This window comes from Chiloscyllium plagiosum, unplaced genomic scaffold (genome assembly GCF_037043375.1).
Source record: "Chiloscyllium plagiosum isolate Xiang-an unplaced genomic scaffold, Cpla_swu_hap1 HiC_scaffold_27, whole genome shotgun sequence".
In the NCBI taxonomy this organism is placed as follows: Eukaryota; Metazoa; Chordata; class Chondrichthyes; order Orectolobiformes; family Hemiscylliidae; genus Chiloscyllium; species Chiloscyllium plagiosum.
The window spans coordinates 81,076,158-81,102,532 of record NW_028270165.1 but is presented as its reverse complement, the minus strand read 5'-3'; the positions used below and the strand labels follow the sequence as shown (position 1 = coordinate 81,102,532).

General features: G+C 46.1%; 1 non-coding gene across 1 annotated transcript; it reads right to left on the bottom strand.

Moving 5' to 3' along the window:
- Positions 1-8,352: 8,352 nt before the first annotated feature.
- On the bottom strand, positions 8,353-8,424 carry trnae-cuc (transfer RNA glutamic acid (anticodon CUC)). The gene has a single exon. It is a non-coding gene; the product is annotated as a tRNA-Glu (tRNA).
- Between the last annotated feature and the right edge of the window lie 17,951 nt (positions 8,425-26,375).

The following is a 26,375-nucleotide window of genomic DNA, read 5'->3' as shown; positions in this document are numbered from 1 at the left end:
TAGCGCTTTCAAAAAAAATTGTTGGACTATAACCAGGTGTTGTGTGATTTTTAACTTTAAAATTTGTCATTAACAGCAGCATCGCGGCAGAGCATACTGAGCATGCTCCGCGGTGTCAGCAAGCACTGCGCATGTCCGCTGGTGTCAGCAAAGCATTGCGCATCCTCCTGGTTGAATGCAGAAATGGCGCGCGAGCTCCTTTCCATGGACCAATGGAGAATCTTGGAGGACCGGAAGGAGTTTGGTCGTCCAGCCAATTAGTCCTTGTCGAAATGTGGAAGTTGGACCGTGAGCTCTGAAGCTGCTGCTGTTCCTTTCTCTCTTAATAATATTAAACCTCACCACAGACTGCAACTTCATTCCTCTGTCTAACATTTGTGAGTACAACTGTCATTTACTCACCACTTTTTCCATTTTTTTTCATTCTGGGGTTCGATAGTTGTCTTGCAGCAACTGAAAGGAATGAGTGAATCGAGGGAGGGGGCAGGCTGTGGAAAAGTTGATCCAGGTCTGTTTCTCAATTTGCAAACACATGGCAAACGCAGTGCCACAATGTGACGTTACAGCCTCTGATGTGTAAAAAAACAGATATGAGGTGCATTACTTAAATGGTGATATGTTGAGATGTGGTGAAATGAGGACTGTAGATGCTAGAGATCAGAGTTGAAACGCGTGGCGCTAAAAAGCACAGCAGGTCAGGCAGCAACTGAGGAGAAGGAGAGTCGACGTTTTGGGCACGAGCTCTTCATCAGGAATGATGTGTGGATGGATAAAGGGGCCTCAGTGTCCTTCGAAACAAGTCAATGCCAGTTGCCAGACGGGCGCAGCAAGCAATGAGCAAAGCAAGTGATATATTAGCCAGAGGAATTGAGTGCAGAAGTGGGCATGTCTTCTTGCAGTTAGCTCGGTTGTTGAATGTACTCAAGGCTGAGATCATTTGACTTTGAAGAACAAAGAAGTGGATGGTTATGGGGGAAGGCAAAACTAGAGGGTATAGGTTTGAGGTGAGAGGGCAAAGATTTAAAAGGAACCTTATGGGCAACTTTCTCACGCAGAGGGTGCTGAGTGTATGGAATGAGCTGCCAGATAATGATGGAGGCTGGTGTCATTACAGCATTTTAAAAGGCGTCTGGTAGTAGGGAGAATTGAGAGGGATATGGGCGAAGTGCTGGCAAATGGGACTGTGTTAATTTAGGATATCTGGTCAGCACAGACAATTTGGACTGAAGGAAAGCAGTGAGTGTCAGAAAGTGTCATTGTCAAGACTGGACTTTCAGAACAGCTTTCAAAGATGTTTTATCCTTACTGGGATCATGATGGGATTTGAATTTTCGTTCTCAGAAGACCTAGATCTCTGGGTTACTTAACCAGTATCACTAGATCAAAATCTTCACTTCAGTCACAGTTTTCTGCTGAATATTTTCCTTTATTCATTCATAGGATGTGGCACTTTATCTCCCAGAAAAACCAAGTGCCATTTCAGAGGGCAATTACGAGTTAACCACATTACTGTGGATCAAGAGTGACACAATCGCCTAACTGGGTAAGGACGAAAGATTTCCTTCCTTCACAAGATAGGTCCTTATATCAATTGCTAAGATCACTAAAGTAGCGATAAGCTTTATATTCCAGATATATTAATTGATTTCAAAGTGCATCGGGGACATAGCAGCATCGATTTGAAACTCCAGATGTTAAATCCAGTAACAATGCCAAAATTCCACCAACTCCGTACAATCTCTAATTTTCCAACACTGACTGGCCTGTAGTTGCCAGTTGTATCCTTTTCCCCTTTATTACTTACTATTCAATTCAGCCCATTGAATCAATTCTGCCATTTATTCACATCACGTTTGCTCTGGTAAGCATCAACTCCACTTCCCTGCCATTTCCCCATAATTCTCAATTCCCTCACTGGTTTAAACAAAAATCTGACAGCCTTGAATGTACTTAATGACCCAAGCTCAACAACACTCTGTAGTAACATGTTCCACAGATTTACTGCCCTCAGTAACAGTTCCTATCTGTCTTCATCATGCAATCCCTCATTTGCAGGTTATTCCCTCTGGTGCTCGACTCACCCACAAAGGTAAACTTCTCCACATCAACCCCGTCAAGTATCCTCAGAATCTTTTATGTGAAAATAAGGTTACATCTAAATCTTCTAACTTCGAATATGTATAGGCCCAACCTATTCACTTCTCTTCATGTGATATTCTTTTCATCCTGGTCAACTTTCTCTGGACTGCCTCCAAAGCCAGTATATCTTTCCTTAGGTAAATGACCCTCCCAGTGCTCAGTTGTGGCTTGACTGGTGCCTGACATAGGTTCACTATAACCTCCCTACGTTTATACTCTATTTAAAGGCCAACCTCCCATTTGCCTTCCCTATTATTCACTGAACTTGGCTGAAGAGATGCATGGAAATGGGCTTCCAAATCCCTCTATTCAACAGCTTTCTCCATTTACCATTCAACACTTTTCCTCCTGCCAAAGTGCACAACCTCATTTCCCCACATTCTATTCCATCTGCTAAGGGTTTGCTCATTTGCTTAATCTGTCTCGATGCCTCTGCAGATATTTCATGTCATTCTCACCACCTGCCGTCCCATCAACCATCTTTTCTGCAATCTTGGCAATAGTGCATTCACTTTACTTATCCAAGGAATTCATATGCATTTTGCAAATAATTTTGGCCCCTGTGGCAGTCTACTAGTTACAATTTGCTATCCTGAACATGCCCCTTATCCTAATTGTATCATTGGTCAGCCAATCCTCTGTCCATGCCTCTTTGCTTATTATTTCATGAGATGTGAATATCATTGGCTTTGCCAACAACCCTTTCCAAACTGTCCTTGAAAAAGTGGTGCTGAACTGCCACTTAAATTGCTTCACAATTATGATTTGGTCTGCAACAATGTTCAGGAGCGAATTCCAGGATTTTGATAAATAACAAAGAAGCAATGCGATATATTTCACAGTTGGAATGCTGTGTTCACACTTAAATGCTCTTGGTGGTTGAGGTGGTGGTTGGAAGGTGCTTTTGAAGAGCCACCACTAAATCAAGCCAGACTGATAGATTGTGGCCAGAGATTCTGCTTTTTGACTTTCTTCATCAATCTACATTCTTTCCAGCCACGTTTTTAGTCTCAAACTGCCACTTAATGCCTCCTGTTCTAGCTTCAGTCAACTATAATAATATGACGATTCTTGGGATGATTTTTCACACCTGAGTGCAACATAAATACAGATCATTGTTCCCAGCTTTGGTGGAACAAAAAACAGCAAATTGCTGGATAATTACATTTAGTGCAAACAAAGCTAGTGATCGATAAAGATTAACCCTGTTCACTTCAATGGCCAAATTACATTTTGAAAACCAAGTACGCTCAGACAACATGTCAAAGTAATTCATAGGAGGAGAAATGGGGCATTGAAGAGGAGTGAAATGATTGCTTTTGGTCACCGCCACCATTATCCGAAAAACAAATGATTTTAAAATGGGCAAAGAAGTGGAGTGGTATAACACTTCATACACCGCAAAGTGTAAGACCACTTTCTAGTGGAAGAAAAGGACATTTCTTATTTCTAGAAGAACGGGGAAACAAACGGGGAATAAATCTGAATTGGGAGCTCTTTCTTATTAAGGATGTTCCTTCACCACAGTCTTGTTTTAGAGCATAGGTTCTTCATCAGGAATGAAGGTTGGTCCAAGGGGGCTGAGAGATAATTGGGAAGGGGATGGGGATGGAGAGGAGGTAGCTGTGAATGAAATAGGTCTATGGAGGTGGGGAGAGATCAGCAGAGGTAAGACAGGAGGGTGGAGCGAATAGGTGGGAAGCAAGATAAAAATGTAGGACAGATCAAGAGGCCAATGCCGATTTGGAAGGTTGGATCTGGGACAAGGCGCGTGGTGTGGGAGTGAGGGTGAGGAGAAATATGGAAGCTGATGAAATCCACATTGATCCCATGTAGTTGGTGGGTCCCAAGGCGGAAGATGAAGTGTTCTTCCTACAAGCGTCAGGTAGCTAGATCTTGGAGGGGAATGCGGCCCAGGACTTGCATGCACTTGACGGATTGGGAGGGGGAGTTAAAGTATTCAGCCACAGGGCGGTGGGATCGTTTAGTTTTGGGGTCCTAGAGCTGCTCCCTGAAATGTTCTGCAAGATGGCATCCAGTCTCCCCAATGTGGCAGAGCATTTGACATATAAATAAGTCTTCTTAACAAATTGTATAAATTTTAGCATGCCAGAGTTATTATCTTCAATAAAGTTAAAGAAAATTTTAATTAAATTGTGTGACTGCATGAAACGGTTTGTTGGTCAGGCTCAACTCATCACCTTCAAATGAGACAATGCCATTGATTGCGGTGAACTGCTCTTTTTGCGATAAAATCAAAAGTTATTGATTTATTTTCACAACTTACTGACATTCACACCTGCACATTCAATGTCAAACTCTGACATCAGAAATGAAATTACACCATTAATTTTGACTTACAATATTCGAACAAACAAATTACTAGCACACCGTGAATACCAAGTCTGATTAATATGAAATCAAATTTGACCAAAAAAATATAAAATCAAGATGGGAGATAACAAATGGGGAAAGGGCATAAGGCAAGAAATGCAGCATCATAGAATGTGCTCCTCCAGGGAGTGTATTTTACCAACTACAACTGCTAAATATAAACAAACACTCTGACATGATCCTCCGGTTTTAATGTAAACCATAGCCCCATACAGTAGGTACCATTTAAATAAGTTAATCGATACAACCCTTGAGCAAATCCAGCCTTCAGCTGGACTCCCCGCTTCTTGGAGCTTAGACCTTCCTCCAGCTCCGGGGGGTTGTTGAGTTCCTGGGCTCCAGCAGCCACTGCCACTCCTCCACTGAAGAAGCTTTGGGAAGCAGATGCAACGGCAAGATACAGAACAGAGTACCTTTGCAAAGGAAAGCAGCTTACAGAGACATTGAGCAAAAGCATCACATGGTTTTGACGCATCGACCTCTGGGTTATTTGCCCAGCACACTCACGCAGTACTACTCTACTTCTGTGCTCCCAGAAGCTGGATTGTGGACCAGTTTAAAGTAGATCCTATATCTCTGATAACATCGCTACACAAGGCAGTGAAGAAAGTTTTCGGCACACTAACCTTCATCAGTTAAGGAATTGAGTATACATGTTGGGAAGTTATAGTGTAGTTATACAGGACGTTGATGAGGCTGCACCTGGAATATTGTGATCAGTTTTGGTCCCCATGGTATCGTGTGACTTCTGACTTCTTCAACTCTGGGTTTGTTTTGAACTTGATGGGATACTTTGTCCAACTCAGCATCTTTAAACAGTATCGCTCGGAGGGATTCATATGAAACATTTGAGGAGGTGAGGTCAACAAGATTGAATTATTCAAAGTTACTTGGACTATATTTTAAACTTACATCAAGACTAGTAGTCAGAGACACATACAACATGGAAACAGACCCTTCGGTCCAACTTGTCCATGCTGACCTGAAATCCTAAATTAATCTAGTCCCAGTTGACAGCACCTGACCGATATCCTGTGGCAGTTCATTTCATATATGTACCACCCTCTGCATGAAGAAGTTGTCCCTTTAATATATTTCGCCTCTCACCCTAAACCTATGCCCTCTAGTTCTGGACTGCCCCATCCCAGGGAAAACACCTTCTCTATTACCCTGTCCATGCGTCTCATGAATTTGTAACCTTTATTAGGTCACTCCTCTGCCTCCGATGCTCCAGTGAAAACAGCCACAGCCTATTCAGAATATCCCTGTAGCTCAAACCCACCAACCCCCAGCAACATTCCGTAGATCGTTTCTCATAGACAAGTCAACGTTTCAGCCTTGAAGAAGGGTTAATACCCAAAACGCCGACTACTCCACATCCTGGTGCTGCCTGGCTTGCTGTATTCTCCCAACCTCCTGCTTACCTACTTCGGGTTGCAATATGTTGTGGATCAATGGTTACCACTGCAGCCTCACAGTGCTGGGGACCCAGGTTTGATTCCAGCCTTGGGTGACTGTCTGTGAGGAGTTTGCACATTACCCAGTGTCTGCGTGGGTTTTCTCTGGGTGGTCCTCTCCAAAGATGTGCAGGTCATGTGGATTGGCCATGCTTAATTGCCCATAGTGTTAGGTGCATTATTCAGAGGGAAATGGGTCTGGGTGCGTAACTCTTCGGAGGGTCGGTGTGGACTTGTTGGGACAAATGGCCTGTTTCCACACTGAAGCGAATCGCATGTGCAATTTTTTTGACTCTAACGAATAGCAGAGTAGACTCGACGGGCCAAATGGCCTCAGTCTGCTCCGATGCTCTTGCAGTCTTGGGTTTCTCTGGATCATTTCATTGCCAATGTGCAGTCCCGGGCTCAATGAGCAGCAGTGTCCACTCAAAGCAAAGCTCAGAGGATAGTAGAACTCCTACAGTGAGGAAACAAGTCCTTCAGCCCAACACATCTGCACTGATCCTCCGAAGAGTAACCCAGTCAGATCCATTTTCCTACCCTCCACAAGTTGCCCACAGACACCCAAGGGTGGAATTGATCCTGGGTTCCTGGTGCCATGAGGCAACAGTGCTGAGCACTGAGTCACCGTGACGCCCCTGAGCCACCGTGAGGTTGTGGTTGTGGGGGGTGGGGGAGGCAATTGCAGTCCAGCAGAAAACAAAACATCCTCACCTACTCTCCCACTGCACCCACTGTCAGAACTGGCAGGAGGTTCAGTCCATGGGGTGACCCAAGGCAGAATACCGGTGGGATCTGATTGCTGGGAGCGTTGGTGCCCCCGCTGGTGCTTCCGCAAGTTGCAGTAAAACATGAACCACTTCTCACACTCGTGCCAGCTAAAGGGTCTCTCCCCACTGTGGACACACTGGTGCGTCAGCAGGGCAGAGGAATCACTAAAGGCCTTCCCTCACTCAGGGCAGCAGAAGGGCCTTTTCCCTCTGTGGTCCCATTGGTGCTTCAGAACCCTTTCAAATTTCACAATATCCTTCAGATAGGAGGGAGACCAGAATTGCACACAATATTCCAAAAGTATTCCACAATATTCCAATGTCCTGTACAGCCACAACATACCTTCCCAACACCAACACTCAGTCAGAGGATTGGGAAAGTTTTCAAAACCCACAAAATAAAATAGGCAAGAACGGAAGTACAAACCGAAGTTTTGAGAGTCAGCTTGGAAGCATCAGTGAGAAATCGGCGGACTGGGTTTATTGGGTACCTGTTCTCCTTAAATACACTATATACGTCTTTCTCTTCTGCTCTTCCTCGTTTCTCTGTACTGCAGTGTGTAGTGGCTCGTTGAAATAATGTCTTGATGCAGCTTCGTTTGTGGGTGTTGGGATGATTGCTTCTGCGGTTAAGTACTTGGTTGTGTGTGTTGTTTTCTGTAGATGCTACTTTGAAGTTCCCCATTAACTGTTCGCTCTACTGTGACATCTAGGAATGGCACTTTGTTGCTCTTCTCCTCCTCTTCAAACCAGGAGCCCCCGTCAGTCCATAGTCTCACTACTTGGAACACCAATATACAGACTAGTCAAAGGCCTCCACTGAAGACTAAAACACCAAGTCGAAGATTCACGCCACTCCAGTTACTCCATCCAAGAATTCCTGAACACCAACGACACCAAGGTAGAAGAGGATGGAATAATGTTGTCCTTTGACATACAGCCTGGTCACATCCATTAACATCAACGTGGCCAAAGAAAACTGAAGACACTACCAGAAGAACCAAAGACACAAACACCAAACAGCACCAACTTCATCAGCAAAGATAACACTGTCAAGCTCGTGGAACTGTGCCTTACCACCCACTTCATATGCAGTAACAAGACTAACAAACATCAACGATACACCCATGAAACCACCAGTGTCAGGATTCCGAGCAGAAGCAATAATGCAGAGACTCGAACAAACAGCCCTTCCAACGATCCAACCCAAACTTTGGGTCCACTACAACGAAGATACTTTTGTCATCACAAAATGAAACAAATTAAAGGAAACCTACAACATCATCAACAATATCCTTACTGGCATATAATTCACAAAAGAGGAGAACAACAACAAAGTGCCATTTCTAGATGTCACAGTAGAGCGAACAGTCAATGGTAAATTCAAAACAGCGTCTACAGGAAAACAACGCAGGCGAACCAAGAACTTAACTACAGAAGCAATCATCCCTACACATACAAACAAATCTGCATCAGGATGCTATTTCAACGAGCCACTACACACTGCAGCGCCCAGGAACTATGAAGATCAATAAATAACTGAACAGCGCATTAAGGAAGAAGGGCTAGCCAATAGTCACGCTGAAAATGGCTTCCCTGACCGGGAATCGAACCCGGGTCGCGGCGGTGAGAGCGCCGAATCCTAACCACTAGACTACCAGGGAGACACGGGCATGCGTTCGTTTGCTCTACTGAAAATTGCTTCGCTGCCGGGAATCAAACACGGGCTGCGGTCGTAAGAAGACTTCCACCTGTACATCCACCAATGTAATTTTTTATATCCATTGCTCCCGATGCGATCTCTACAACATTGGGGAGACTGGAGAGTCAAGTCACATCTCCGGGACACCCGCACCAATCAACCCCAAAGCCCCGTGGTTCAACATTTCAACCCCCCTCCCACTCTGCCGAGGACATGCAGGTCCTGGGCCTCCTTCACTGCCGCTCCCTCCCGACCCGACGCCTGGAGGAAGAACGCCTCATCTTCCGCTTCGGAACACTTCTACCCCAGGGCATCAATGTGGACTTCACCAGTTTCCTCATTTCCCCTCCCCCCACCTTACCTCAGTTCCAACCTTCCAGCTCAGCACTGACCTCATGACCTGTCCTACCTGCCAATCTCCCTTCCCACCTATCCGCTGAACCCTCCTCTCGGACCTGTCACCTCCATCCCCACCACCACTCACCTATTTTACTCTTTGCTACCTTCGCCCCAGTACACCCCCACCCCCAATTTATCTCTCCACCCTGGAGGCGTCCTGCCTCTATTCCTGATGAAGGGCTTTTGCCCGAAACATCGATTTTCCTGCTGTCTATCCTGCTGTGCTTTTCCAGCACAACTCTGATCTATCTCTGGCTTCCAGCATCTCCAGTCCTCACTTTTGCCGACCCAATAAACCCAGTCTGCCGATTTCTCATCAACAAATTGACACAAGCAGAAACAACGTGTGCAGAAACCCTAGCCACATTACCTTACTTTAAATACATCAGTTAAATGATGTCCAGACAATTCAACCCTCTCACCATCATGATAGCCCACAAACCTACCAACACACTTGAACAGCGGCTAATGAACCTGAAACACCCGATACAAACAAGCAGCAAACGAATGTTATTTACAAAATACCATCCAAGGAAATATATACATGAACTCTGCCGCACAGTTCTCTGTTGCAAGAAATGCTGGGATGAGATAAGGAAGATATTTTCAGCCAAAAAAAATCGACACTGACTGGACAGCCATTTACAATCAACGCTGTCAGGCCAGGATGGAAGATCCGAAGGGATGAACAGTTTTCTTATTTTCGGAAGATTTACAAATATGAGACTGGGTTTTGGTGTTTGTTTCGTTTCCACTCCCAGGAGCAGTGGTTGGGACGGTGAGTTGGGTAAAGTGAAATGTGCCCGTGAGCAGCGTGTGGGGCTCTTTCAGCTTCCCCTCCTCTGACAGCGCTGTGACGGGACTCTGATGTTCTCAGGGATACTTACTGACGCGAGACAGTGAAAAGAGTCTCGTTCCTGCAGATCAGGAATTCAAACCGGCTTCAGGACAATGAGAAAGATTAATTGGGGTGTGTGAAGAAGCTGTGAGCTGCATTTCAAACAGGTAGCTGGAGTCAGATGCGTCATCCATTGCGCTCCTGGCACTGTGCGTACCTGACACCGCCATGCAGCAGAATTCTGACCTTAACACGGACATGCGCAGCAATGGGAACATTCACAAGGTGAACAGCCAAAGATAATCACGGTCACTGCTTCCGTTCCATCGCCCCAAATTTGTGAAGCAGTATCTTTCACTGGCAAATAAAATTATTCCTCAGGTGCCTGCTTCATTTCGATCACGACTTCACGCCCCTCACTGTTCTCGTCTCATTTCCAAATGCTTGACTCATTGCCTCAAAAGCAGCTCTGTGGGTATCTGCTTGTACCACCCTGACAGGCAGTGGTTTGCAGATTCCCGACCAGTTCCAATGTGAGTGAAACATCTTTCACCCTCCACTGTTTTGAATCTTAAAGAAGAAACCGGGGAACAGTCTCCCTTTCTTTTTGACGAATTTCTCATTTTGTCGTCGGCAGGGTTCACACCTGCGTGGGGAAACCGCAATGGATTTCATGTCCATCGCATTAACCACTCGGCCCACGAATTAAGAACCACACTGATAGCTTCACTTCCCAGGTCTCTCTGCCTGTGGAGCTGAGAAAGAGTGAGTTATTGCTGGGTTTGTTTGAATACAATCACTTCACAGGTTTCGAAAGGGTTAAATATCTGCACATGGCGAATCTGGTTGTTTCGTCCCGAAAGATGAAATGAACTTTCAGTTAAAAGCAAAAACAGAAATTGCAGGAGCAACTCAGCAGGTCAGGCACCATCGGTGGAAAGAGAATCAGAGACAATATATCAGAACTCTGTTTTCTCCCACAGGAACCGCCGAAAGTGATGAGTTTCTCCAGCAGTTTCTCTTTCTGTCTCGGATTCTCAGCATCCGCAGTCCTTTACGTTAGAAATTAAATCAATTTAGCCTCATGTGCAGGAATGAGAATCCTTTCAATTTCCCAAAAAATCGGCAGAGATTTCAAGGCATTTGGAAAAAAAGTAAAAGTGACATTAGGAAGAACATTTTCGCACAGGGAGTGGTTCGGATCCGTAAATCCCTGTCTGACCGTGACAAAGAGGCAGGTTCACGAACACAAAAGGGAATTTGGTGGTCATGTTCAAAGTAACAATGTGGAGATTTACAGGGAGAAGGCAAGAGAATGATACGCATAGAGACTCTAATTTACTTGCTGTGTAGAACCAGCAGAGCTAAAGTGGGCCTCCAAGTGCGCTGTGACACGTGTTGTGATTCAGAGTGAACTCACAGTTCGACCAACGGAAGGTGGGGATTTCGAAACGTGTATATTTACACAATCTCCTCACGTCAGCGCAACAGCAAAATGGTTTAATTATCCACCAGTTGAGAGAACCCTGCTCCTGGAGATAGGACAAACAGCTGGCTCAGGGATTTCAGTCCACGTTGCTCTCTTTGCCACCAATTCAGAGGGAGAACATTAAAGGGACAAAGGAGTGAATAACGATCTGTGTAGGAGGGTGACTAACTGTTAATGGAGACTGTTCCTGGCTAACAAAAGTCGTGTGTAACAGCAGACGATGTGATAACAAGGCCTCGTGTGGGTGTGGTAGGAGTCAAGGGCATGGGGGAGTTCGGGTCCAAACAATATTGAACTCGATGTTGAAACTGGAGGGCTATAGGATCTCTAAGTGGAAAATGAGGCGTTGGTATTCCATCAGGAGCTGCACTTTGCTGGAACACTGCTGCATTTCTGAGACAGAGATGTTGGCCAGGGAACAGGGTGGCGTGTTAAAGTGACAGGCAACCAGAAGCTCAAGGCCTTTTTTTGCGGGCAGAACCAAGATGTTCTACGAAGCAGTCACCCAGTTTATGCTTCATGCTACGATGGGGAAACCACACTGTGAGCAAAGAATGCAGTAGACTCGGTTGTGGCAAATGTGCAGGCAAAGTGCTGCGTTACCTGGAAGGTATGTTCGAGCCCTTGGATATTCAGGATACAGCAGATAAATGGGCAGGTGTTAGACATTCAGCGGTTGCAGGGGAAAGTGCCTTGGGACAATGGGAGGTGGGTGTGGGGTGTTGAGAGTGAAGGAAGAGTGTACCCGAGGGGTAAGCCTGCCCACTTACCTCCTCTCATATATAAATCCGTGAAGTTGAAAGAACAGTCCATCGAATGATTCTGTACCACGTGACTCATGAACTAATTCGTATTCATGTTCAGGGGCCAGCATCGTTATTGTGTCACAGCAGCTGCAGGCCATCACCGGGGACTCGCCCTATGACGTCACGGTACGGCTGGAAGCTCCCCGGACAGTTTATCAAAGAAACCTCCCTGTGGGTCAGGGTAACCCTGTATCGGGAAGCACTGGGATGGTCAACCACTATCAGTTTACGTGGGGAACACTTCTCCACATTGCACAGCCTCGAGGCAAATTTCCCTTCCTTTTACTTAAAGTTCAAGAGCACTCAGTCCGAAATTTCCCAAGTAAGTTTGGAAGAATTTCTTCCAGGTGTTCGCTAAATATATCTATGAGCACTTTGTTAAAGTTTGAACGTTGCGAGTGTTGAAATTGTGTGTTTTAGCGAAATCACGGTTCGAAAAAACAGAATGTGGGAATTTAGACAGAGTTTATATTTGCACGACGGCGATATGTCTGCGGGTGTGTGATGGGAGCATCACCCAGAAGGGAAACCATCTCTCCTATTCAGTCAATGTCGTCTTTAGCAGCTTTCCCGTTTCACGGCGCACTGTTCTGCACCTCGCCTTTTCATCTCTTTCCCAAAAACTTCGACACAAATATTTCACCTTGATATACTGGCCCAATGTGCACAGTTGAGATGACACCCTCGTGGATGTTGAGTGGTATTCTGTTGTTCTCTGTATCCTGTGTTGAGTAGGGCAATGCTCTTTGCCGCTTGCAATTCCTAGAGCAATCTCAAATGCATTTCTCACTGAGCGAGACTTAACTGGTTGAAGAGGTGGAGCGGGGGTGGTTGCCTGACGTTTGTGTTGCTCGTTGGTTGTTGGGTATGATTCTTGCTTTGAGTTTCTTCTACTGTGCAGGCTTGCCAGCGATCCCGTGTTCAAATCTCGGACTCGCCCGCGTTTCCTGGTTTGTGTAAAAGTGCCCGGTTAGTTTTCTCAAAAAGCACTTTCGCTAAACCAGGTTGGGCTGCTTGGAGTATACATTGAGCAGAAAACAAGGAAGTGAAATGGTGGAATATTGCGTGGACGTCAGTGGTGCCGTGTTTAAGGAATGTCAGCGATAAGGGTAGATTGGAAAATTAGGACAGCTCTCCTCGGAGAACAGAAGTTTGAAATCTGGCCTGATTGAAGCTTTTCAAGTCATGCGGGGTCCAGACAGAGAAAGTAATGCAGTTAAAATGCTCCCACGCCTGAAAGGATCGGCAATGATTCGGCAGTTTTAAAGTCAAGAGGAAGAGAACTAAAAGTGACATTAGGAAGGGTGTGGTGAGGGTCAGCAAATCCCCTGACATTGACAAAGAGGCAGATTCAATGGAAGCATCAGGGAATTCGGTGGTCATGTTTAAAGTAACAATATGCAGAAATACACGGAGAAGGCAAGCGAATGATATGAATAGAGACACACGTTTACTTACTGTGTCGAACCAGCACAGTGAAGGTGGGCCGCATGGCGTCCGTCTGCGCTGTGACACATGCTGGGATTCAGAATGAAATCACAGTTCGACCAACAGAATGTGCGAAGTGAGAAAAAAGTTTATATTTACACAGCCTCCATACGTCTGCGCACCAGCATATCACACGACAGCAGTGGAGGTCTTTTAAATCAGTCTCGAACGTGCCTGCCGCGTGCCAGACGAAAGGCTGAAGGGACCTGTGGAAAACGGGAGCGTGCTGGGCCCATAACGCAGAGGTCGATGGATTGAAACCATCTTCTGCTGTTGGTCGATGTCTCCTTGAGCAGCTTCCTTTTGTAATGGTGCTGTTCTCTGTTCTGTATCTTGCCTTTGCACCTTCTTCCTGAATGTCTGAATGCCCTATTCATACCGATACACTCGTGAACCTTACACGGTTCAAGTAACATGCTTTTGGAGGTCTGAGTGGTCTTCTCCTGTTCTTCGTCGGTTTCCAATGAACTGATTCGCAAAACCACTTCTCTGAGATGCCAATGAGCTGACAAAGTTGAAACGCATGCCTTGCGGGCTGGACTGCCTCTGTCGGCAGGAGAATGATGCTCCGCGTTTATGCCGTCCCACTGCCTGTTTCTGGGACAGAGAGGTTGAGGGAGCAACAATGGTTCATTTTTAACCGTCCCTTCCGTGTTGGACTGCCTGCAGTCCCGCAGCTCAGGGCCGTGGGGATGATTCTCAGTGAGTGAAGGTTTCACACGGATTCTCTTCATCTGGGACAGTTGGGCTCAGATGTTAACTGCTGCGCGGTCGCAGCAAAGAAAGCGATGCCCACTTTGCAATAGACTTTCCGTAAGATTGCTGCGTGTGAGGAATTCTGAACAGCAAGCATGCTGCACAACAATGTAGTCATATGAATTTACCTGAGGGAAGAGTCTTCGGTGTCCATTTCTCTCTGATCCGCCAGCACAGCATCTTCCTATCTCTCCGATAACAGAGCTTTGGAGCAAGTTCACAATCAAAGTTGCTCACTTCCCACACATTAGTGTAACTGATACCTCTCACCCCAAGGGATTGAGAGAGAGAGTAGAAGAGCGAATGGACTTCCTCCTCCCCCCCCCCCCCCACCCCGGCCCCAGAACAGCTTGCAAGTAGGAACAAATTGGTTTAAGTATCCGCCAGTGGAGAGAGTCCAGTTCCTGGGGATGAGACAAACATCAGCGCCCCGGGGACAGAATGACAAGCAGATGTTCTGGAAACTCTGCTGCTTGCAATTCTTGGAGCAATGTGGAATGTACTTCTCACTGAGCAAGTTTCAGCTGGCTCAGAGTCTCTAGTGCACATTGCTCTCTGAGTTTATATTTGCACATCGACGATATGTCTGCACAACAGCACATGACACTACAGCAGTGAAGATCTTTTGACGTCATTCTCGAACATGCAAGTCACACGCCAGATGAAAAGCTGAATACTTCTCTGGAAAAGCTGCCGTGCAATGCAGGAGAATGGCACAAAGGGTGCATGCTGGGATCATAACCCAGAAGCGAAACCATTTTCTCCTATTCACTCAATGTCGTCTTTAGCAGCTTTCCAGTATAACGGCGCTCTGTTCTTTTCCTTGCCTTGTCATCTGCTTCCCAAAACTTCGGGTATCTGAGTTAACTATGTCACATCGATACACAAGTCAAATTTATACAGTTGCGCTGGCACACTTGTGGAGCTCTGAGTTGTCTAGTCCAGTTTTCTGTCGATGTGTTCTGATCTCAAGTGTTAAACCTCTTCTCTCAGATGGCAATGAACCAGTTAAGTTGTAAAACATGATTTGCTGGTTTGGTCCATTCCTGCAGTAAAGAACCCAACGCCCGTGTAAGAAAAAACTCTCTGTCGGATTGCTGTGTCAAGACAAATTCTGAACACCAAGCAGGCTGCACAGAAATGCACTCATATCAATTAGCCTTCGGGAAGTGTCTCCGGTGTCCATTTCTCTCTGTCCCGGCAGCACAGCATCTTTCTACCTCTCCGTTATCAGGACCTTTGGAACAAGTTGAAAATTGCCCATTTCCTACGCATGACTGTAACTGACTTCTCCTGCCTCACGCAATCGTGTGAGGGAGAGCAGAAGAGCGAATGGGCTCTGCCTTCCACCAGCACAGCTTTTAAGTAGAAACGAAATGGTTCAATTATCTGCTAGTGGAAAGAGCCCGGTTCCTGGGGATGGGGCAAACAGCAGCGTCCTGGGAACAAGGAGACAAATTGAGAAGCAGATGTTCTTGAAACTCTTTGCTGCTTTTAATTCTCGGAGCAATGTACAATGTATTTCGTACTGAGCAATTCCCAGTTGCTTCAGGAGCTGGCTGCGCCCATGGTTGGTAGCTCGTTGGTCTCGGGGTATGATGCTAGCTTTGGTTTTGCTAGCTTTGGGTTTTCCTGCTTATACAGACGTGTGGGAGGTGCCGAGTGCCAATCCCAGGCGAACCCTCATTTCTTAAATTGACCTGAACAAAACTGCCAGATCAGTTTTCTCAAAAACCGCTTCATTAAATAAGATCAGACTGCCTGAATTAGGTATGGGACAGAGGTTTACCTTCTCTAAAGGTAAACATGCAGATTGAATCCGTGATTAAGAAAGCGAATGCAATGTTGTCATTTATCTCAAGAGGGTTGGAATATAACAGCAGCGATGTGCTACTGAGCCTTTATAAAGCTCTGGTTCGGCCCCATTTGGAGTACTGTGTCCAGTTTTAGTCCCCACACCTCAGGAAGAACATACTGGCACTGGAGCGTGTCTCGCGGAGATTCACACGGATGATCCCTGGAATGGCAGGTCGAACATCCGAGGAACGGCTGAGGATCCTGAGATTGTATTCATTGGAGTTTAGAAGGTTAAGGGGAGATCTAATAGAAACTTACAAGATAATGCATGGCTTGGAAAGGGTGGATGCTAAGAAATTGTTTCCGTTAGGCGAGGATGCTAGGACCCGTGGGCACAGCCTTAGAATTAGAGGGGGTAAATTCAGAACAGAAATGCGGAGACATTTCTTCAGCCAGAGAGTGGTGAGCCTGTGGAATTCATTGCCGCGGAGTGCAGTGGAGGCCGAGACGCTAAATAGCTTCAAGGCTGAGATTGACAAATTCTTGATGTCACAAGGAATTAAGGGCTACGGGGAGAATGCGGGTAAGTGGAGTTGAAATGCCCATCAGCCATGATTAAATGGCGGAGTGGACTCGATGGGCCGAATGGCCTTACGTCCACTCCTATGTCTTATGGTCTTATGGTACCATTACAGAGAACACGGCGAAGGGAAACACTTGTTCAAAGTGAAAACAAGTATTGCAGATTTTCGTCCGCGCAATCCGAGCCTGAATGAATCTTCCACCTGTATTGTGCTCAGTTCTGAGGGCGATACTTCAGGAAGCGGGGAAGTGAAGTGATTGCAGACAGCGCTTAACAAGTTGAAGTGAATGGTGCTGTGTATGAGGAATGTCGTTCATGAAGGTAGATTGGAAAGTTGGGGCACGTCATGAGGGTTTTAGACAGAGGAAATAATGGAGTGAAAATGCTCCCAGGCGTGAAAGGATCGAGAACGATTTGGCAGAGATAGAAAGCCATCAGGAAAATAAGCAAAAGCGACATTAGGAAGACCGTTTTCGCACAGGGAATGGGGTCAGTAAGTTCCTGTATCACAGTGACCAAGGGGTAGATTCAATGGACACAAAAGGGAATTCGGTGGGCATGTTCAATGTAACAATGTGGAGATTTACAGGGTGAAGGCGACAGATTCAGACACTTATTTACATATTGTGTTGGGCCAACAGAGCTAACGTGGGGCTGCATGGCCTCAGTCTGCGCTGTCACACATTTCGTGATTCTGAGTGAAATCGGAGTTGGACCAACAGAACGTGGGAAATTTGACAACCGGTATATTCTGCCCAACAGGATACTCCATCACAGCAATGAAGGTTTTTTGACGTCATTCTCCAAGGTACATGACACAATGCAGATTCAAAACCGAGTATTCCTTTGAATCACTGAGTAATTTCTTTACAGTTATTCAGTTGAGGTGAGCGGAGTTGCGCATTGGGATCTATCCAGTTGATAGGTCGAAGCCGTTTTCTCCGGTGTGATAGTCCCATCAGCACTTCAATTTGCTGTGCTTCCAGTCAGTAGATGCAGCTCACTATCCCATACTGATACACGGGCCACGATGACCCAGCTGTGGTGACAAGCTTGTGAAGGTCTGAGTGCTCTTCTCTTGTCCTCTGTCTGGCTGCTATGATCCGAATCATCAAACCTCTCTTCTTCGAAATCGGAATAAACTGGTGAAGGTGAAACACATCAGTTGCGGTGTGTTCCATACGCAGGAGGCCCTGCATTAATTCCCCACGCTGTTTCATACAGCAGCATCCTCTCGGTGAATTACGCTTGGCAAAAAAAAACGATTGAACCAAATCAGTGTCCGCCATTGGATTTTACTGAAACCGTTTATAAAATTCAGGCTCACCGTTAATGTGGACAGAGGATGCCAGACTGTAGTTTCCGCTCCTTCTGTTGAGAAAAGATAATTTTAACTGTTTCCAGTGAGAGGAAAGAATTTGCTGTTGGTGGGTAACATGTCTATCTGAACTCGCTGTCACTCTCCTGATAGATTGAAACATAAAGCTGGGAGCCTCTGGATTATGTTGTAAAAGTATCGGTATTATGTTATTCACACCGCGCTGTCACCAACTGAATGGAGCGGCTGCCCAGAGGGAGGCGGCTGTGTTTAAATCCGGTGACGAACTGGGGGAGCTGAGCATTTACCCAAACAATGGGCACACCACCTCCCTGACGCAGTGTTCACAAATCAAACAGACAGCAAAGTTTCACGTGTGATCGAAAGTTTCCGGAAAGAAGACTTGGCTCAACAGATATCCCGAGTGAACGTCCTCCTTTCTTGATTTGAAGTGTAAGAAGTTGGCTACAGGGAGCTTGATGGGATTGGAATACGCAACCTCCTGATCTGGAGTCAGACGCGCTCCCGTTGCGTCACAAACTCACTGACGGCGCGTGATCTCTATTCATGCTGAAGGCAAGTGATCGCACTGCAATGAGTTTACGTTTTGAGTGACAACGGAGATCAACAGTTCATGTCTGTTCTGTCTCTCCCTCTCTCTTTCTGTCTCTCGAAACAATTTCCAATTCTACCTCAATAAAAAGCTGAAAGAACTGCGGATGCTGTATATCAGAAACAAAAAAAAACAGTAGTTGCCGGTGACCTTTCCATAGAACTGATGTTGATCGGGAAAACGTTGGTTTATATGCAGGAGATATCGTGGGAGGAAGGCGGATGCAGTAAATGACAGATCAGGACACACCCCAAAGCGAGGGAAGAACTGTTGGACAGGAAAGGGAGTGATAACGATCCGTGTGGGAGGGTGAATGGAGACTGTTCGTGGCTAAGAATGGTCGTGTGCAATGACAGACGACGTGATAACAATGATTGGTGTGTGTGGAAGGGACGAGGATACTATGGAGGTCAGGCCCTAGAATTATTGAATTCGATATTGGGATCAGAGGGATGTATGCTCCCCAAGTGTAATATTCAGTGCTCTTCGTTCGGCTGGTGCTGAGCTTCGCTGCAACACTACAGCAAACCTGAGACAGAGATGTTGGTCAGGGAACAGGGTGAGGTGTGGAATTGGCAGGCAACTGGAAGCTCAGGGTCTTTTTTGCGCGCAGTACGTAGATGTTCTGTGCAGCAGTCAGCCAGTTTACGCTTCGTTTTCCCCATTGTAGATGAGACCACATTGTGAGCAGCAACTGCAGTAGACTGGGATTTGGGAAGAGCAGGTAAAGTGCCGCTTCACCTGGAAGTAAGTTTGGGCCCTTGGATAGTGAGGAGGGAGCAGGTAAATGGGCTGGTGTCACACATTCGGCAGTTGCAAGGTAAAGTGCCGTTGGACTATTGGGATGGGAAGGGGTTAGGGTTGACGGGAATGAAGGAAGGGTTGACCCAAGGTATAACTCCTGCCCATTTACTTATCCGCCAAATAGAGAAATTAAGTATGTACAAGGAAATTTTCTAATTCACAATGAGGATGTACATACTGGCGAGGGTGCAAAACCTAAGGGCCAGCAACCATAATTCTATTAACATTACAATAGTGCTTGAAAATAATATATCAGATCTAAAGGTTGAAGTTCTAAATTGGAGGAAGACTCAGGTATTAGGCAAGATCTTTCAAAAGCTGATTGGGGGCAGTTCTTCGCAGGTTAAAGGACTGCTGGAAAATGGGAAACCTTCAAATATGAGGTAACAAGAGTCCAGACACAGTATATTCCTGTTAGGTTGAATGGAAAGGCTGGTAGGTGTAGGGAATGCTGGATGACCAGAGAAAGTGAGACTTTGGTAAAGATAAAAAAGGATGCATATGTCAGGTATCGACAGAGAGATCGAGTGAATCTTTCGAGAATAAAGGCAGTACGAGCATACTTGAGAGAGAAATCATGAGGGCAAAAAGGGGACATGAGATAGCTTTGGCAAATAGAGTTAAGGATAACCCGAAGAGTTTTTATAAATACGTTAAGGACAAAAGGATAACAAGAAAGTGAATAGGGCCCCTTAAAGATCAGCAAGGCGGCCGTTGTGTGGAGCTGCAGTAGATCGGGGCGGGGCGGGGGATACTCAACGGATATTGTGCATTAGTGTTTATTGTGGAGAAGGGCATGGAAGATATAAAATGTGAGAAAGTAGATGGTGACATGTTGAAAAAATGTCCATATTACAGATAAGAAATTGCTGGATATCTTGAAATGCATAAAAGTGGATAAATCCCAAGAACCTGATCAGGAGTACCCTAGAACTCTGTGGGAAACTGGGGAAGTGATTGCTGGGCCTCTCACTGAGATATTTATATCATCAATAGTCACAGGTGAGGTGCCGGAAGGCTAGAGGTGGCTAACGTGGTGCCACTATTTAAGAAAGGTGGTAAGGAAAATCCAGGGAACTATAGACCGGTGAGCCAGGCATCCGTGTTGGGCAAGTCTTTGGAGACAATCCTGAGAGATAGGTTTTACATGTATTTGGAAAGGCAAGAATTGATTAGGGAAAGTCAGCATGGCTTTGTGCTTCGGAAATCATGTCTCACGAACAGGATTGAGTTTTTTGAAGAAGTACAAAGTGGATTGATGAGGGCAGAGCGATGGACGTGATCTTTCTGGACTTCAGGAAGGCGTTCATCAAGGTTCCTCATGGGAGACTGGTGAGCAAGGTTTAATCTCATGGCATGCAGGGACAACTAGCCATTTGGATACAGAACTGGCTAGAAGGCAGAAGACAGGACAGAGGGTGGTGATGGAGGGTTGCTTTTCAGACTGAAGGCCTGTGACCAATGGTGTGTCACAAGGATTGATGCTGGGTCCGCTACTTTTTGTCATTTATATCAATGATTTGTATGTGAACGGAGGAGGTATAGTTAGTAAGTTTGTAGATGACACCAAAATTGGAGGTGTAGTGGACAGGAAAGAAGGTTACCTCAGATTACAATGGGACATTGATCAGATGGGCCAATGGGCTGAGAAGTGGCAGATGGAGGTTAATGTAAATAAATATGATGTGCTGCATTTTGGAAAAACAAATCAGAGCAGGACTTTTACACTTAATGGTAAGTTCTTTGGAAGTGTTGCTGAGCAAAGAGACCTTGGAGTTCAGGTTGATAGTTTCATAAAAGTCGAGACGCAGGCAGATTGGGTAGTGAAGAAGGCGTTTGGTATGCTTTCCTTTGTTGGTCAGAGTATCGAGGATAGATGTAGCGGAGTAGGTATGGGCTGTTTGGCAGTGGCTGCTTGAAGGCTCGGTGACGTTTGTTTAACGGTTTAAATTTGAAAGTTTTTTTTTATACAAAGCGCGGACCGGACCCGGAAGCTGGTGTAGCGCAAGTTTACCTGGGTAGGTTTTTTTTTCCCTATAAAAGCGCGCAGGAGAGGAACCCGAGGCACTACAAAAGTCGTGTCTCCCACCCGCCCTCCTCCTCTAACGTAATAATAAGACTCGTTGTGGTAAGTATGTAAGTTCTGCATTTTGCTTATTCTATTCTTTCGACCTAGTTTTTTTTTTAAAAGGTTACTTTTAGAGGGATCACAGTGAAGGCAGTGCAATGTTCCTCTTGCAACATGTTTTAGGTGAGGGATGCCATGGTCGTCCCTGCTGATTACTCTTGCAGGAAGTGCACCCATCTCCAGCTCCTCCAAGACCATGTTAGGGAACTGGAGCTGGAGTTGGATGAGCTTAGGGTCATTCGGGAGGCAGAGGGGGTCATAGATCGGAGCTTTAGGGAAGTAGTAACTGCAAAGATTGCAGACAGATGGGTGACAGTGAGGGGGACTGGGACGAAGCAACCAGTGCAGGGACCCCCTGCGGCCATTCCCCTCAAGAACAAGTATACCGTTTTGGATACTTGTGGGTGGGGGGGGAGACGACTTACCAGGGGTTAGCAATGGGGTTTCAGGCCTCTGGCACGGAGCCTGTCCCCGTTGCTCAAAACGGAAGGGTGGAGAAGAGCAGAGCAATAGTTATTGGGGACTCGATAGTTTGGGACACAGATAGGCGGTTTTGTGGGGGCGAGAGAGACTCACGTTTGGTATGTTGCCTCCAGGGTCAAGAGTACGTGACGTCTCTGATCGTGTTTTCCGGGTCCTTAAGGGGGAGGGTGAGCAGCCCGAAGTCGTGGTCCACATTGGCACCAACGACATAGGTAGGAAGAGGGCTGAGGATGTTCGGCAGGCTTTCAGGGAGCTAGGTGGGAAGCTCAGAGTTAGAACAAACAGAGTTGTTGTCTCTGGTTTGTTACCCGTGCCTGGGGTTCTTTCTGGGGAAGGTGGGACCTCTCTAAACAGGATGATCTCCACCTGAACCTGAGGGGCACCAGTATCCTTGGGGGGAGGTTTGCTAGTGCTCTTGGGTGGGGGGGGGGTTTAAACTAACTCTGCAGGGGCATGGGAACCGAGACTGTAGCTTTAGGGTGCAGGACCTGGAGTGTAGGGAATTTAGGAACATGGCATCAATCTCAAAGGAGGGTGCCTGTAAACAGGAAAGTGGCTTCAATGCAAGAAGGATACGAAATAAGGTAGGTGAACTTGCAGCATGGATTGGTACCTGGGATTTCGATGTTGTGGCTATTACGGAGACATGGGTAGAACAGGGACAGGATTGGCTGTTGCAGGTTCCAGGGTTTAAATGTTTTAGTAGGGTCAGAGGTGGGGGTAAAAGAGGGGGAGGTGTGGCATTGCTTGTCAAAGATAGTATTACAGCGGTGGAAAGGACGATGGATGAAGACTCACCATCTGAGGTAGTTTGGGCTGAGGTTAGGAATAGGAAAGGTGAGGTCACCCTGTTAAGAGTTTTCTACAAGCCTCCTCATAGTCCTAGAAACGTAGAAGAAAGGATTGCGAGGATGATTCAGGAGAAGAGTGAAAGTAATAGGGTGGTTGTTATGAGGGACATTAACTTTCCAGATATTGACTGGGAAAGCTATAGCTCGAGTTCGTTAGATGGGTCTGTGGTTGTCCAATGTGTGCAGGAGGGTTTCCTGACACAATATGTAGACATGCCAACAAGAGGTGAGGCCATACTGGATTTGGTTCTGGGTAACGAACCAGGCCAGGTGTTAGAATTGGAGGTAGGTGAGCACTTTGGGGGCAGTGACCTCAATTCGGTGACTTTTACTCTAGTGATGGAGAGGGATAAGTGTGCACTGCAGGGCAAGCGTTATAGCTGGGGGCAGGAAAATTATGATGTGGTGGGGCACGACTTAGAATGCGTGGCTTGGAAAAGTAGGCTTCAAGGGAAGGGCGCAATTGATATGTGGAGCTTGTTCAAAGAGCAACTATTGAGCGTCCTTGATAAGTATATACCTGTCAGGCAGGGAGGAAAGGGTCGTGTGAGGGAGCCGTGGTTTAATAAGGAATTGGAATCCCTTGTTCAAGGGAAGAGGGCGGCCTATGTAAAGATGAGGCGTGAAGGTTCAATTGGGGCGATTGAGAGTTATAAGGTAGCCAGGAAGGATCTGAAGAGAGAGCTAAGAGCATCAAGGATGGGACATGAAAAGTCCTTAGTAGGTAGGGTTAGGGAAAACCCAAAGGCTTTCTATAGGTATGTCCAGAATAAAAGAATGACTAGGGTAGGAATAGGTCCAGTCAAGGATAGTCGTGGGAAGTTGCGTGTGGAGGCTGAAGAGATTGGGGAGACACTGTATGAATACTTTTCGTCAGTATTCACTCAGGAACAGGACATTGTTGCCGATGTGAATACTGGGTCACAATTAATTAGAATGGATGGCTTTGAGGTATGTAGGGAAGAGGTGTTGGAAATTCTGGAAAGGGTGAAAATAGACAAGTCCCCTGGGCCTGTTGGCATTTATCCTAGGATTCTCTGGGAAGCAAGGGAGGAGATTTCAGAGCCATTGGCCTTGATTGTTTTGTCCTCGTTGTCTACAGTAATAGTGCCAGAAGACTGGAGGATAGCAAATGTGGTTCCCTTGTTCAAGAAGGGGAGTAGGGATAACCCTAGTAACTATAGGCCAGTGAGTCTCACTTCTGTTGTGGGCAAAGTCTTAGAGAATTGTAAGGGATAGGATTTATACACATCTGGATAGGAATAATGTGTTCAAGGATAGTTAGCATGGTTTTGTGAAGGTTAGGTCGTGCCTCACAAACCTTATTGAATTCTTTGAGAAGGTGACTAAGGAGGTGGACGAGGGTAAAGCGGTAGATGTGGTACATATGGATTTTAGTAAGGCGTTTGATAAGGTTCCCCATGGTAGGCTACTGCCAAAAATACGGAGGTGTGGCATTGAGGGTGAGTTGGAGGTTTGAATTAGGAATTGGCTGGCTGGAAGAAGACAGAGGATAGTAGTTGATGGTAAAGGTTCATCTTGGAGTGCAGTTACTAGCGGTGTTCCGCAAGAATCTGTTTTGGGACCATTGCTGTTTGTCATTTTTATAAATGACTTGGAGGAGGTGCTAGAAGGTTGGGTGAGCAAGTTTGCGGATGATACGAAAGTCGGTGGAATTGTTGACAGTGAGGAAGGATGTGTCAGGTTACAGCGGGATTTCGATAAGCTGCAGTGCTGGGCAGAAAGGTGGCAAATGGAGTTCAATGTAGGTAAGTGTGAGGTGATTCACTTTGGTAAGAGTAACAAAAAGATGGGGTACTGGGCTAATGGTCGGATACTTGGTAGTGTGGATGAGCAGAGGGATCTTGGTGTCCATGTACACAGATCTCTGAAATTGCCACCCAGGTAAATAGTGCGGTGAAGAAGGCATATGGCGTACTGGCTTTTATTGGTAGAGGAATTGAGTTCCGGAGTCCTGAGGTCATGTTGCAGTTGTATAAGACTCTGGTGCGGCCGCATCTGGAGTATTGTGTGCAGTTTTGGTCGCCATACTATGGGAAGGATGTGGAGGCATTGGAACAGGTGCAGAGGAGGTTTACCAGGATGTTGCCTGGTATGGTTGGAAGATCGTATGAGGAAAGGCTGAGGCACTTGGGGCTGTTTTCATTGGAGAAAAGAAGGTTTAGGGGTGACTTGATAGAGGTGTACAAGATGATTAGGGGTTTAGATCGTGTTGACCATGAGAACCTTTTTCCACGTATGGAGTCAGCTATTACAAGGGGGCATAGCTTTAAATGAAGGGTTGGTAGGTATAGGATAGATGTTAGGGGTAGATTCTTTACTCAGCGAGTCGTGAGTTCATGGAATACCCTGCCAGTAGCAGTGGTGGGCTCTCCCTCTTTATGGGCATTTAAACGGGCATTGGATAGGCATATGGAGGATAGTGGGCTAGTGTAGGTTAGGTGGGCTTGGATCGATGCAACATCGAGGGCCAAAGGGCCTGCACTGCGCTGTATTTTTTCTACGTTCTATGTTCTATGTTGGGAGCTCATGTTGCCACTGTACAGAACATTGGTCAGGCTAAGTTTGGAATATTGCATGTAATTTTGGTCTGCTTCCTATCGGAAAGATGTTGTGAAACTAGAAAATGTGCAGAAAAGATTTACAAGGATGTTGCCAGGGTTGGAGGGTTCAGCTATAGGCTGAATAAGACTGTTTTCTCTGGAGCATCGGACGCTAAGGGGAAACCTTATAGAGGTTTATAAAATCATGAGGGATATGGAGAGGGCAAATAGACAAGTTCTATTCCCTGGGATTGGGGAGTCCAAACTAGAGGGCATAGATTTAGGGAGGGGAGGGGAAAGATATAGAAGGGACTTAAGGGGCAACCTTTTCATGCAGAGGGTGATGCATGTACGGTATGAGCTGCTGGAGTAAGTGATGGAGGGTGTATAATTACAGCATTTAAAATGCATCTGGATGTGTATATGAATAGGAAGGTTTAACGGGGATTTGGGCCAAGTGCTGGCATCTGGGACTAGATTAGGTTAGGATATCTGGACTGCATGGACGAGTTGGACCGAAGGGTCTGTTTCCGTGCTGTACATTAGTGTCACTCTGAGACTCCATGGGATTCTCTCGGAGAAAGTGAGGACTGCAGATACTGGAGATCAGAGCTGAAAATGTGTTGCTGGAAAAGCGCAGCAGGTCAGGCAGCGTCTAAGGAGCAGGAGAATCGACGTTCCGGCGTGAGCCCTTCTTCAGGAATGTTTCGCTATAAACTAAAAACGTTCCCTTAGTTAAATATTGTGAAGTGTGAAGCCATTGTTTTAGTCTCCAAGTTCGGCCTGAACTCCCCCCTCCCCCATCCAAGTAACTCTGTTGACAGCCTTCATGTCACATTGAAAACTAGGATCCATAGATTCGTGATCAGTCGGGGGATGAACAGTTGCAGGAAAAGGGCAGGAAAGGGCATGTGAGGAATGTCAGATCAGCCACAATCCTATTGAATGGAGAAGCAGGCTCAAAGGGTTGAATGGCATTTTCCTATTCCTATTTCT